Source organism: Thamnophis elegans, chromosome 10 (assembly GCF_009769535.1).
Source record: "Thamnophis elegans isolate rThaEle1 chromosome 10, rThaEle1.pri, whole genome shotgun sequence".
In the NCBI taxonomy this organism is placed as follows: Eukaryota; Metazoa; Chordata; class Lepidosauria; order Squamata; family Colubridae; genus Thamnophis; species Thamnophis elegans.
The window spans coordinates 64,628,007-64,641,141 of record NC_045550.1 but is presented as its reverse complement, the minus strand read 5'-3'; the positions used below and the strand labels follow the sequence as shown (position 1 = coordinate 64,641,141).

General features: G+C 46.4%; 3 non-coding genes across 3 annotated transcripts; all 3 read right to left on the bottom strand.

Annotated features, from left to right (window-relative positions):
• Positions 1 to 6,924: 6,924 nt before the first annotated feature.
• On the bottom strand, positions 6,925 to 7,044 carry LOC116514471. Its single transcript, XR_004256115.1, has one exon. It is a non-coding gene; the product is annotated as a 5S ribosomal RNA (ribosomal RNA).
• Positions 7,045 to 9,453: 2,409 nt separating this feature from the next.
• On the bottom strand, positions 9,454 to 9,572 carry LOC116514459. Its single transcript, XR_004256104.1, has one exon. It is a non-coding gene; the product is annotated as a 5S ribosomal RNA (ribosomal RNA).
• A 994-nt stretch (positions 9,573 to 10,566) lies between these two features.
• Positions 10,567 to 10,685, bottom strand: LOC116514452. The gene has a single exon (XR_004256097.1). It is a non-coding gene; the product is annotated as a 5S ribosomal RNA (ribosomal RNA).
• Positions 10,686 to 13,135: the final 2,450 nt, after the last annotated feature.

Here is a 13,135-nt window from a genome sequence, read left to right as displayed (position 1 = left end):
GGATGGGAGATAAGATCAGAAGAGAGGGTCTGGGAGAAAGTCATTGTCAGCAGCAATGGGGGGGAGAGGGAGGAAGGAAGCCTGCAGATTGGGGCAAAACCAATATGGGTAGTCCTCGACTTACGACCACAGTTGAGCCCAAAATTTCTCCCCGAGGGAAGTTGTTAAGTGAATTTCCTCTCCCCCCCCATTTTACAACCATTCTTGCCCCAGTTATTAAGTGAGCCACCACAGTTGTTAAATTAAACCACTTCACGTGACTCTGGGACACCGCAACAGTCATAAATAGGAGTCAGTCGCTCACTGTCATAAAGTTCCTCCTTATTTCCAAGTTGAATCTCTCCTTGCATCAGTTTCCATCCATTATTCCTTGTCTGGCCTTCAGGTGCTTTGGAAAATAGCTTGGCCCCCTCCCCTCAAATATTGGAAGACTGCTATCATGTCTCCCCTGGTCTACCCTTGAAAAGCGTTCGGAGACTACAGCTAGTCCAGAATGCAGCCGCGCGAGCGATATTGGGTGTACCGAGATACACCCATATTACACCTGTCCTCCGCGAGCTGCACTGCCATGCACCTCCCAACGGCCGATAAGATACCACAGGGTGGGCCTCCTTCGGATACTGTCAGCCGGACAGTGTTGGCTGGTGGGCCCCCGGAGGAGAGCCTTCTCTGTGGCTGCTCCGACCCTGTGGAATCAGCTACCCCCAGAGGTCCGGACCTTACCCACTCTCATGGCCTTCAGGAAAGCCGTTAAAACCTGGCTGTTCCAGCAGGCCTGGGGCTGTTGACCTTAGTGTGAAGGTCCAGCCCGATTAGAACATATGTGTGTTGTGAATTTTTAAACTATTTTTTTACTTATTTTGCTTTTCTTTTTTCTTCTTTTCGTTGTAAGCCGCCCGGAGACCTCCGGGATTGGGCCGCCTATAAATTTAATAAATGAAATGAAATGAAATGGTCCTTCTTTTCATTAAACTAGCCATACCCAGTTCCTGCAACCGTTCTTCCTATGTTTTAGCCTCCAGTCCCCTGATCATCCTGGTTGCTCTTCTCTGCCGTCTTTCTAGATTTATTCGCTTAACAACAGTGGCAAGAAAAGCCGTAAAACCTAACAACTTAGTAGCTTAGTAGCAAAAGTGTTGAGCTTAATTGTGGTCATATGCCAAGGATCACCTTCATGGCCTATTTATTGCTTCTTCCATCCGTGGTCTTCCTCCTTTGGTTTGAGGGACTCAGAGGTTGGATTTGCACCCTAAGTGAAGCTACACCAGAGCCGCAAACAAACAGGAAGGCAGTTGTGTCTACACTTGGCTTTGGTGCGTGATGCTTTTCGTCGTGGCACGACAAAACCACGGTCCACTAAAGCGCGCCCGATTAAAGCGCGTCGCTGACGTCATCAGCAGCGCGACAACAGCAACCGCGGAGAAAAAAGGGCGCTTTAAAAAGCGCTTTGAAAGCAAGCCGATTCACGTTAAGGTAAGGGTTAGGTTTAGGTTTAGGGTTAGGGTTAGGTTAAGGGTTAGGGTTAGGGTTAGGGTTAGGGTTAGGGTTAGGTTAAGCGTTAGGGTTAGGTTTAGGGTTAGGTTAAGGGTTAGCGTTAGGTTTAGCGTTAGGTTAAGGGTTAGGTTTAGGGTTAGGTTTAGGGTTAGGTTAAGGGTTAGGTTTAGGGTTAGGTTTAGGGTTAGGTTTAGGGTTAGGTTTCGGGGGGTTAGGTTTAGGTTTAGGGGTTAATTTTAACTTTAGCGCTCACAGCGTGCTTTTTTCGTCGTGCTGTGATGACGTCAGGTACGCGGTTTCGTCGAGCGCGCTTTAGTCTACCGCGGTTTTGTGGTGGAACCACTTTTCGTTCCTACTGAAGCCAAAACGGCACATCGACAATGTGGCATTTCCTGCTGAACTATGCACACACCTTCAGGGTTGCGGAGACCCGTGCATTGCGAGCCAATGACGTTGCCTGGGAGTATCGGAGTCGGGATAAAATTTCCAGACATCCCAAAGTAGCCTGGATATTATATAGAAATTTATTGTCCTGTCTGGACTTTAGGGCAATCCATTTCCTGCGCCTAGAATGTCTGAGCATAAAATGGGATAGAGTGTCGTAGCACTTTGGCGCATAGCCCAAACTTTTACTGTTGTTTTCTTCCCCTCTATCGAAGTTGCTGCTGGGGCAGGAGATGGGGGAGAAACGAGTCTCTTTGTTCCCCATTCCCCCCCCCCTTTTTTTTTAACCGGGTAACAAAGTGCTCGTATGACACAGGTAGAGAACGCAGCAATGAGGAAATGCCGTTGAGTTCATGAAACGTGGCATTAGAGGCAAGGTTGATTTCCGAAGGGACTCGGGAGCCACAAAAGCCAAGGAAAATATGCCCAAGTGATAAATTTTCCTGATTGACAGCTTGGATGCCAGGCAGAAAAAGAAAAAAAAAAACCCAGCCATTTAGCAGAGATAAGCTTCCTTTGACCTGCTAGTTGTCTGTCTTAAGGGAGTATTATACAATGAAGGAATATTCAGTTGTGGGAACTTGGCTCAGAACTTCGTCTTCCTGGCTTTCTTACACTATATTACGGTTAACCATAAAAAGAGAATATTTCTAGCTCAGGGTTGAAATGAGGGGTCCTCGGTGATCTCTGAGCGGGGTTGTTTTCTTGCAGACGTTCCATGGCCCATACTAGAGACCGTATTTTTCGGAGTATAAGATGCACCAAGATTTGGAAGAGGCAAATTAAAAAAAAAAAAAGTTTTTGCACTCTGCAGACCTTCCAAAAACAGCCCGTTTTTCGCAAAAACGGGCCCGTTTTTTTTGCCAAAAAAAGGGGCACACATAGTCTTTAGGAGGCTTGTAGAGTGCTCCGGTGTGTGTGTGTGTGTAAAAACGAGCAAAAATCAGCATGTTTTTTGCTAATTTTTACTCTTCCCAGCCCCCAAGAACAGTCTGGAAACCTCCTAAAGGCTATGCATGGCCATTTTTGCAAAGGGCGGGGGTTTCAGGAGGCCAAAAATGCTGTATTCAGTGTAGAAGACACACCCAGATTTTCACCCTCTTTTTAGCAGTGTTCCAATATCTCAGGGGTTGCCACAAAGAAGAGGGAGTCAAACTATTCTCCAAGGCATCTGAGGGTAGAACAAGAAGCAATGGGTGGAAACTAATCAAGGAGAGAAGCCACTTAGAACTGAGGAGGAATTTCCTGACAGTGAGAACAATGAATCAGTGGAACAGAAGTTGCCTCCAGAAGTTGTGAATGCCCCAACACTGGAAGTGTTTAAGAAGATGTTGGATAGCCATTTGTCTGAAAGGGTATAGGGTTTCCTGCCTAGGCGGGGGGTTGGACTAGAAGACCTCCAAGGTCCCTTCCAACTCTGCTTTTGTATTATAAGATTGTTCTGCGCAGGTGCAGAACAGAAAATAAAGATGGAGGTTCCCAGGATAGAACCGGTACGGTGATGTGTCTGCCGGAGTTACTATCTATTCAGCCAAATCATACCGTACTGGTAGGAATCCCACTCTGGTCCCCAACATACAACCATTCATTTCGTGACCGTTCAGAGTTACAGTGGCACTGGAAAAAGCAACTTATGACGGTTTTCACACTTACGACTGTTGCAGCATCCACATAGTCCCGTGATGGGTGCACCTATGACTGTTGTGTTGTCATGTGATCATCACACAGAGTCTCCTGCTTGAGCAGGGGGTTGGACTAGAAGACCTCCAAGGTCCCATCCAACTCTTTATATTATTATTCTGTTATTTGTAACTTACCCAGCAAGCAAAGTCAATGGGGAAATGCCAGATTCGCTTAATGACCGCATGTTTCACTTCCCGATCGCAGCGACCCGCTTAAGAACTGTGACAAAAGGTTGTAATGTGGGCCACAACTCACTACGCTGCTTGCTTAGCGACAGAAATATTGAGCTCACTTGTGGTCATAAGTCGAGGACAGACTGTGAAACATTCCCAAGAGAGGCACTGATGTGGTATCAACAGGGTTATTCATATTTCTCATACCCTTATTATTAGCCTAGATCAGTGATGGTTAACCTTTTCTAAAGCACATGCGTGCATGCGTGTGCAAATGCATAAATGCGCACGTGTGTGCCCAAAACACTCAAATGCAATGTGTATGCATCCCGTCCATGTGCCCCTGTACATTTAGTGTTCCCCCCTGCACATGCCATCCCCTTGCACATGTGCACATGCATGCACTTCCCCCGTGCATGCACTTGCGCCCCTGCATGCCCCCTGCCCCCTTGTGCATACATGCCCCCCTGTATGCGCACCATCCCTCACGCATCTGCGGCAGAGACCCAAAGACCGTCTGGCCAGCGGGAGGGATGCACACATGCGTGGTGGAGCTGAACTGGGGCGACAGCTCGTATGTACCATCATAGAGGGCGCTGCATGCCACCTTTGGCATGCATGCTATAGGTTCACCCTCATGAGCCTAAATCAGTGTTTCTCTACGTTGGCAATTTGAAGTTGTCCGGACTTCAACTCCCAGAATTCCCCAGCTGGCTGGGGAATTCTGGGAGTTTAAGTCCAGACATCTTCAAGTGGCCAACGTTGAGAAACACTGGCCTAGATTGTAAAATGTAAATATATGGGCTGGACTTGTTACCCATGATTAATTTAATAACCGTCTTTTCAAGTAACCCACTTTTCGGAGTTTGCATAACAGATTGAACCACTAATCATCCTGTCCGGATTCGCACAACTCCGTAAATTAGCATAGCATGGAAAGGCAGCTAGGCAAACAGTTTGCCGTATTTTATGGTTTCGCCTGGATTTTACGAGCCCCTCAAACTTCTCTGTTTTCACGGAGCATAAAAAGGGACGGCACTAAACCCATTTTATTTCTTTTTCCCCCCAGTGTTTTGAAGGGGGTTGACTGGTGAGCGTTTCTGCCAGCATTTCTGGCCCAGCTGTCTACTTTTTTTGCCCCTAAACAAGTTCAGGCTTCCCCATTTATGGAGGTGGGGGGGGTCCCTCGGGTCTTCAACAGGGCATTGCCTTGACCAAATGATATATATGTATCGTGCTCCACCTCCCCCGGGCCATAAATTTCACCCATTTTTAAAAGCTGCTCATTGTGGAATCTCCCCTGTGCAGGATCTGCGCTATCTACAGTGGGTGCGTCAATTTAATTGTGGTTGGCACAGCCTCCCTCGGTCACAAGCCTTGCCATTTTGGGCACAAAAAGGAAAATCGCCTCTGTGAACCTGGGCAGTTTCTCCCATCTGTTCCATTAGCGCTTCCTTCCAAGTTCCCGATTCTCTTTTGGACCATATGCTGCTTGGAGAACTGGCTTTTCACCATCTTCGCTCTCGCTGGCCGACAGCCAATTTATCCGGGGGCAGCCGGAGGCACCATGGTGATGGTAGGGCGGAAGGGAAGACGGCGGAGCAGGCAAGGGAGTTGTGTGGGGTTGTGGGCTTTGAAGGCCCAGGCCGTAAGCCGAACCCCTGAGGGTTCTGGAGAGGGGCAGCTTAAAGGATGGCATCTCCTTTGGACTAAGTAACCGGGAGCTGCCAAGACAGCTTGGCAGGGCACAAAGGGCTGGCACCGAAGCGGTGGGAGACTGGCGCTCTCCAGTTGGTGAAAGAGCTTTCCACGGGCTGGGCTTGCCTGCTCTACCCAGATGCCATGATCTCTGCGAAAGGCAGCCAAGGTGGGTTGCCCAATGCCCTCTTTCTGATGCCAGGGCTGCGGCGTTCTCCTTGCCAAGCCCCTGCCTCCCACCACAACCTGGCCCCTTGCTCAAAGCCTGTAAATCAAAGCCACCCTTGGCTTCCAGCCCTGGCACTCGGATTCAGGGAAAGGGGCTGCGCGGCAGCGTCGATAAAAGCCAAGCATCCCAGATCCGACACATCCCGGGGGGAAAAAAAACACTCGGAGAGGCTGTGTGAAAACGTTGGCTCCCGTCCCAATTTCCTTGTCTTCCTTGTCAGGCATTGGCATGTCCCTGGGCAGCCATCTCAGAGTGCCCGACGGCGCAGCTGGGCCCTGGGTCAGCTGCTGGTGGGAACGGATTGGATCGGGGAGCCAGAGGCCAAGGGGGCTTCGGAAAGGCTGCCTTCGCTGCGGAATTCCACGAGAAAGCCAGGATTCTTCCCTTGGGTGTATTGGGGGGGGGGGGGGTGTTGCCTCTCAGGAACGTTCGGTTTGGGAAGCGGCTGTCTCCAGGATCCCGCGGTGTCCCGTGTGACGCGGATTAGGCCCCATTGAGTTATGGTCAGCTCTTAGCAACCGCTTAGACAAGACTTTCTCCATGATAAACTGTACGGAACATGATGCACGCCTGGTCTTTCCATTCTTCCAGTGATGCCCCAGTCTCTCTATTTTATTATTTTATTTTATATTATTGTATTATTGTATTATTGTATTATTGTATTATTGTATTATTGTATTATTGTATTATTGTATTATTGTATTATTGTATTATTGTATTATTGTATTATTGTATTATTGTATTATTGTATTATTGTATTATTGTATTATTGTATTATTATTGTATTATTTTTATTTATTTATTTTACTTATTTTATTTATTTTATTATATTTATTTTATTTACTTTATTTTATTATTTTATTATTATTTCATTTTATTATTTCATTTTATTATTTTATTTTATTTTATTATTATTATTTATTTCATTTTATTATTTCATTTTATTTTGTTTTATTCTATTTTATTTTATTTATTTGGTCATGTTCATGTAGTATAAAATCGGAGGTGGTGACCCTTTTAGAGCTGTGTGCAACTGAATTTCGTCTTTAATGCATGCCGATTAGTGTGCATTCAAAGTGACAATAAAGTTATTCTATTCTATTCTATTCCATTCCATTCAGGGGTGGGTTACACCCTTTGGTTCTGCAACACAGGCCAGATTAGCACTACTGATTGGTAGAATAAAAATAGAAATAAATAAAAAGCCTACAAGCACCCGGTATTCCCAGGCGGTCTCCCATCCAAGTACTAACCAGGCCTGACCCTGCTTAGCTTCCGAGATCAGACGGGATCGGGCGCGTTCAGGGTAGTATGGCCGTAGACGGAGAATGGGCTCTTTCCTGCTGCTTTTAAGCTGCCTCTCAATAACACGCAAGTGATCAGCAGGAGTACAACGTGGACCCATCATCCCCTGCCCCCAGGCCCTTTTTCTTGCTGCTGCTGCTGCTGCTTTTCTGCGCTCCCCTGGAAAGCCAGGAGGTCATTCTAAAGCAAGCAGATGCCAAATGAATATATACCGGTATTGGTGTGTGTATATAAATGTGTTTGGGAAGATTCACATGTTTTCTTGAGGGCAGGCCACAGCATTTCATTCTTAATGTGGGCCAGTCTGCTCACAGGAAAGAAAGGATAAAAAAGAAGGGAGGGAGGAAGGAAGACAGAAAGAAGAAAGAAAAAGAGGAAAGAAAGAAGGAAAAAAGGAAGGAGGAAGGAAGAAAAGGAAAGAAGGAAAGAAAGAAGGATGGAAGAAAAAAAAAAGAAGAGAGGAAGAAAGAAAGAAAAAAGAAAGGAAGAAAGGAAAGAAGGAAGCAAGCACGGGAGGAAGGAAGGAAGGAAGAAGAGAAGAAAAAGAAAGAAAAGGAAAGAAGGATGGAAGAAAGAAAGAAAGAAAGAAAGAAAGAAAGAAAGAAAGAAAGAAAGAAAGAAAGAAAGAAAGAAAAAAAAAGAGAGGGTGAAAGGAAGAAAGGAAGAGGGGGCAATTTTACCAGTGGTTTGAAAAAAGGTATAAGAAAGAAAAAGGAACAAAACATGAAATAAGTACACTATATTGCCAAAAGTATTCGCTCACCTGCCTTTCCTCGCATATGGACTTACTGTAAGTGACATCCCACTCCTAATCCATAGGGTTCAATATGACGTCGGTCCACCCTTTGCAGCTATAACAGCTTCCACTCTTCTGGGAAGGCTGTCCACAAGGTTCAGGAGTGTGTTTATGGGGATTTTTGACCATTCCTCCAGAAGCGCATTTGTGAGGTCACACACTGATGTTGGACGAGTTTACGTAGCCTACCACTTCGTGGCTGAGTTGCTGTCGTTCCCAAAGACTTCCATGTTCTTATAATACAGCCGACAGTTGACTGTGGAATATTTAGGAGCGAGGAAATGTCACAACTGGATTTGTTGCACAGGTGGCATCCTATCACAGTTCCACACTAGAATTCACTGAGCTCCTGAGAGCGACCCGTCCTTTCACCAATGTTTGTAAAAACAGCCTGCATGCCTAGGTACTTGATTTTATACACCTGTGGCCACGGAAATGATTGGAACACCTGATTCTGACTATTTGAATGGGTGAGCGAATACCTTTGGCAATATAGTGTATCTCAGACGACACATGATTAAATTGGGAGGAGAAATAATAAAAATATTAAAATGTAAATATACAAGTGGAAAAATTTTGTGAATTGACATATGTTAAATAACAATTATAAGAATGTATATCTAACTTTCAACCCCCTCCAACTTTCATTCTTCGTATATATATATATATATATATATATATATATATATATATATATATATATATATATATATATAAAGAATGTATATCTAAGAATGAATTTGAAAGGGAAAATAAAAAACTTTTTACACAAAAAAGGAAGGAAGGAAGGAAGAGAGAGAGAGAGAGAGAGAGAGAGGAGAGAAAGAAAGAGACAAGAAAAGTTAAATGATCTTAAATATCTTAAACGTCCAGCCACCTGATCTCAACCCAAATGGGCTCAGAGTGGAGAAAACGTTCAGCCCCCTGAAATTGTTCAACTCCCAGAATTCCCCAGTCAGCTTTTCCTGGTGGACTTCAACTGGCAGAATTCCTCCTCCAGTCATGTTGGCTCAGGAACTCTGGCATTGAAGCACACAAGTCTTAAAGCTGTCAAGTTACAAGACCCTTGCATCCCTATCCCTTTAGAAAAAAAAACCCCAGGGGTGTTCAAACTTGACAGCTTTAAGACTTGTGGACTTCAACTCCCAGAATTCCTCCTCTCGCTCTTCATCTTGATGATGTGTGAACGGGCAGGTAACGGCACTGTATATTTGTGGAAACAGAAGAGGTTAGAACTGGCAGGAACCCACCCCTGCAGTATATATATGTATGTATGTGTATGTGTATGTGTATATGTACAGTATATGTTCATATTCTCTACCTTGCTTTTGTAAATGATACACCCAGACAATGCATTGTATTCAAAATATGTATGAATAAAATAATAAAATAAATAAATAAAAATGTGATCCTTCTGTTGTTCTGGCATCTGCTGCTGCTTTCTCCACCCTCCTTAGGCCAATGCTGCCCTGCAGAGCCCAGAATGTCCCTCTGGCCAAGCGGATGCAAAATGACCAGCTGCTGGAACTGGATCCCGTGTTAGAATGGGAAACGCAGCTTTGCAGGAGCTGCAATTTGCAGGCAAAGTTTAGGGCAGGATGGACAAGGGAGGGGAGGGCAAAATGCCAAAAAGCCTACAGCACCCGGTATTCCCAGGCGGTCTCCCATCCAAGTACTAACCAGGCCTGACCCTGCTTAGCTTCCGAGATCAGACGGGATCGGGCGCGTTCAGGGTAGTATGGCCGTAGACAGAAAATGAGCAATTTGCTGGGGCTTTTAAGCTGCCACTCAATAGTCTGCAAAGCGATCCACAGGGATACAATGTGGACCCATCATCCCCTGCCCCCAGGCCCTCCGTTTCTCTTGCTGCTGCTGCTGTTTTTCTGCGCTGCCCTGCAAAGCCAAATGAATGTATACCGGTATAGGTGGATGGATGTATTGATGCGTTTGGGAACATTCACACCACAGACCACAGAATCTCATTCTTCATGTGGGCCAATCTGTTCACGGGAAGGAAAGGAGGAATGGGAAGGAAGGAAGGAAGGGAGGAAGGAAGGAAGGAAAGAAAGAAAGAAAAAAAGAAAGAAAGAAAGAAAGGAGGGAGAGAGGGAAGAAAGGAGGGAGGAAGGGAAGAAAGGAGGGAGGGAGGAAAGGAGGGAGGGATGGAAGAAAAGAAAGAGGAGAGGGAGGGAGGGAAGAAAGGAGGGAGGGAAGAAAGGAGGGAGGGAAGAAAAGAAAGAAGAGAGGGAGGGAGGAAAGGAGGGAGGGAAGAAAGAAGGGAGGGAAGAAAGGAGAGAGGGAAGAAAAGAAAGAAGAGAGGGAGGGAGGGAAGAAAGGAGGGAGGGAGGGAAGAAAAGAAAGAAGAGAGGGAGGGAAGAAAGGAGGGAGGGAAGAAAGGAGGGAGGGAAGAAAAGAAAGAAGAGAGGGAGGGAGGAAAGGAGGGAGGGAAGAAAGAAGGAAAGAAAGAAGGAAGGGGGAGGGAGGAAAGAAAGAAAGGAGGAAGGAAGGAAGGAAGGAAGAAAGAAAGAAAGAAAGAAAGAAGGAAAGAAAGAAGGAAGAAAAGACAAGACAAGACAAATTAAATTATTTTAAATATCTTAAATGTCTGGGCCCTCGATCTCACCCAAGCGGGCTGGGAGGGGAAAAACGTAGCATTCCATTTCCCGCATGGGCTGCAATTTGCAGCAAAAGTGGAAGACAGGCTGGAGGGGGACGGGAAGCAAGGAGCAAAAGGTTTAAGAAAAAGCCTACAGCACCCGGTATTCCCAGGCGGTCTCCCATCCAAGTACTAACCAGGCCTGACCCTGCTTAGCTTCCGAGATCAGACGGGATCGGGTGCGTTCAGGGTAGTATGGCCGTAGACGGTTCAATGGCTCTTTGCTGCAGCTTTTAAGCAAACCCTTCTAAATCCATTTTCATATCTTCTAGAACTTTTCCTCAGATGGGGTGTCGGTGGTGATGCTGGTTGTTGTTGTTGTTGTTGATGTTGTTGTTGTTGTTGGTAGTAGTAGTAGTAGTAGTAGTAGTAGTAGTAGTAGTAGTAGTAGTAGTAGTAGTAGTAATTATTCCAAGCACTGGGCAAAAAATTTTCTTGCTCCTGTCTAGTCTTTGGTCCATTGGCTGAAAGGAATCCTGCTATTTGTATTGTTGGGCAAAGAACGGGATCCCTGCTAGGCGGAATTGTGAGTGGTTGAATCTCCTCCTCTGGCTGACTGGCTGGGGAATTCTGGGAGTTGAAGTCCCTTACATTTTCAAGCTGCCAAGCTTAGAATCAAAATCAGAACAGAGCTGGAAGGGACCTTGGAGGTCTTCTAGTCCAGCCTCCTGCTCAAGCAGGAAACCCTATACCTGTGATGGTGAACCTATGGCACGCATGTCAGCGGTGGCAGGCAGAGGCCTCTCTGTGAGCATGTGTGCCTTCGCCAGCTGCTTTTCATGGGTGCTGAGCAACTGGGAAACGGCCTGAAAAATGCCCAAAAAGAAGGCCGTTTTCCAGGTCATTTCTGGGGCAATTTTCAGGCCGTTTTTTGGGTGGTATTCAGGCCATTTTCCAGACCATTTTTCAGGTCGTTTTCAGGCTGTTTAAGATGCCTGCAGCTTCCTGCCCATGCCCCTTTGTCGATGAGCCATTAAAGCCTGAGCTATTCCACTTTACATAACAAAGAGTTCTCCCCTTCAGCTCCAGAGTGATGGGATTAAGGCATGATAATATTGGCCCTTTACCCAACTCCCCACATGGCATCTGAGAACTCAACCAAACTTGGATTTAAAACGCAGCCTAGAGAGTTGCCCCTGCATGGGTCCATGGGAGTCTGGCAACCAATCAGAATACAAGTTCAAGATCAAAGGTCAGAGAGGACATAAAACCAGGGACTCAGCTTCGCTTCCGCCCTTTTTCCCTTCCCTTCTCTTCTCCACCAACATTCGTTTCGTTTCATTTGTTTCGTTTATTGGTTTTATATGCTGCCCAATCCCGAAGGACTCCGGGCGGCTCACAATAAAATGGGGGAGGGGATAAATAAGACAATACAAACAATATTAAAATACACAACAGTCACAAATGGAGCGGGGCTGGCTATTTCAACAGCCCCCAGCCTGCCAGAACAGCCAGGACTTAGTAGCTTTACGGAAAGCTGGGAGGGTAGTAAGGGTCCAGATCTCCATGGGGAGCTCATTCCAGAGGGCTGGAGCAGCAACAGAGAAGGCTCTCCCCCGGGGGGTCGCCAGCCGACATTGGCTGGCAGATGGAACCCGGAGAAGGCCAAGCTTGTGTGATCGAATTGGTCTTTGGGAGGTAATCGGCAGGAGGTGGTCTCTCAGCTACCCAGGTCCGATGCCATGCAGGGCTTTATAAGTAACAACTAGCACCTTGAAGTGAGTCAGGAGACCAATGGGCAGCCAGTGCAGCTCGCGGAGGATAGGTGTAACGTGGGTGTACCTAGGTGCACCCACAATTGCTCATGCAGCTGCATTCTGGACTAGCTGAAGTCTTCGAACACTCTTCAAGGGCAGTTCCATGTAGAGTGCATTACAGTAGTCCAGTCTTGAGGTGACAAGGGCGTGAGTGACTATCTGAAGTGCCTCCCGATCCAGATAGGGTCGCAATTGGTGCACCAGGCGAACCTGGGCAAAGACCCCTCTGGTCACAGCTGACAAATGGTGATCTAAAGTCAGCTGTGGGTCCAGGAGGACTCCCAAATTGCGAACCTTCTCTGAGGGGCGTATAATTTCACCCCCCAGACTGAGAGATGGAGTAATCTCTCCATCTCACATGAAGCATGTGATCACCTCTTCTGTTTTGGACACAAGCCATGTGGTCCTGTCCACCATTAAAACCATCTTTCCATCTTTACTTGGAACCCTGACAACATGGCTGTGGCTGGGGAATTCTGGGAGTTGAAGTCCACATGTCTTCAGGTGGCCAAGGTTGAAAATGCCCTAAGGGAAGAAGGGAACTGCTTTCTGTAAACCAGAAGATGGCAGTCTTGGATTGGGCAACGTGACTCCTATCTCCACTCCCAACTCTTGATCTTTTGAGGCAGTCCAGGAAAAAAAAGGAATATATTCCTGTTGTCAGCAATAGTTGGGAAGAGGGGAGATCTAATTCATAGGGAATGTTCCCACTAATTCAAACAAGTATCCCGCAGAAACATGGGATGGATGCAGGTAATCAAGTCCCCATCACTCCATGCCGAGGAGAAAGTGGCTGCAGGGTTTACTATGGGCCCAAACATCCAAAGATTGGACAGCCATTGAGGGCAGGACAGGGGTCTCTAAATATGGAAACTTGAAGACTTGCGGACTTCAACTCCC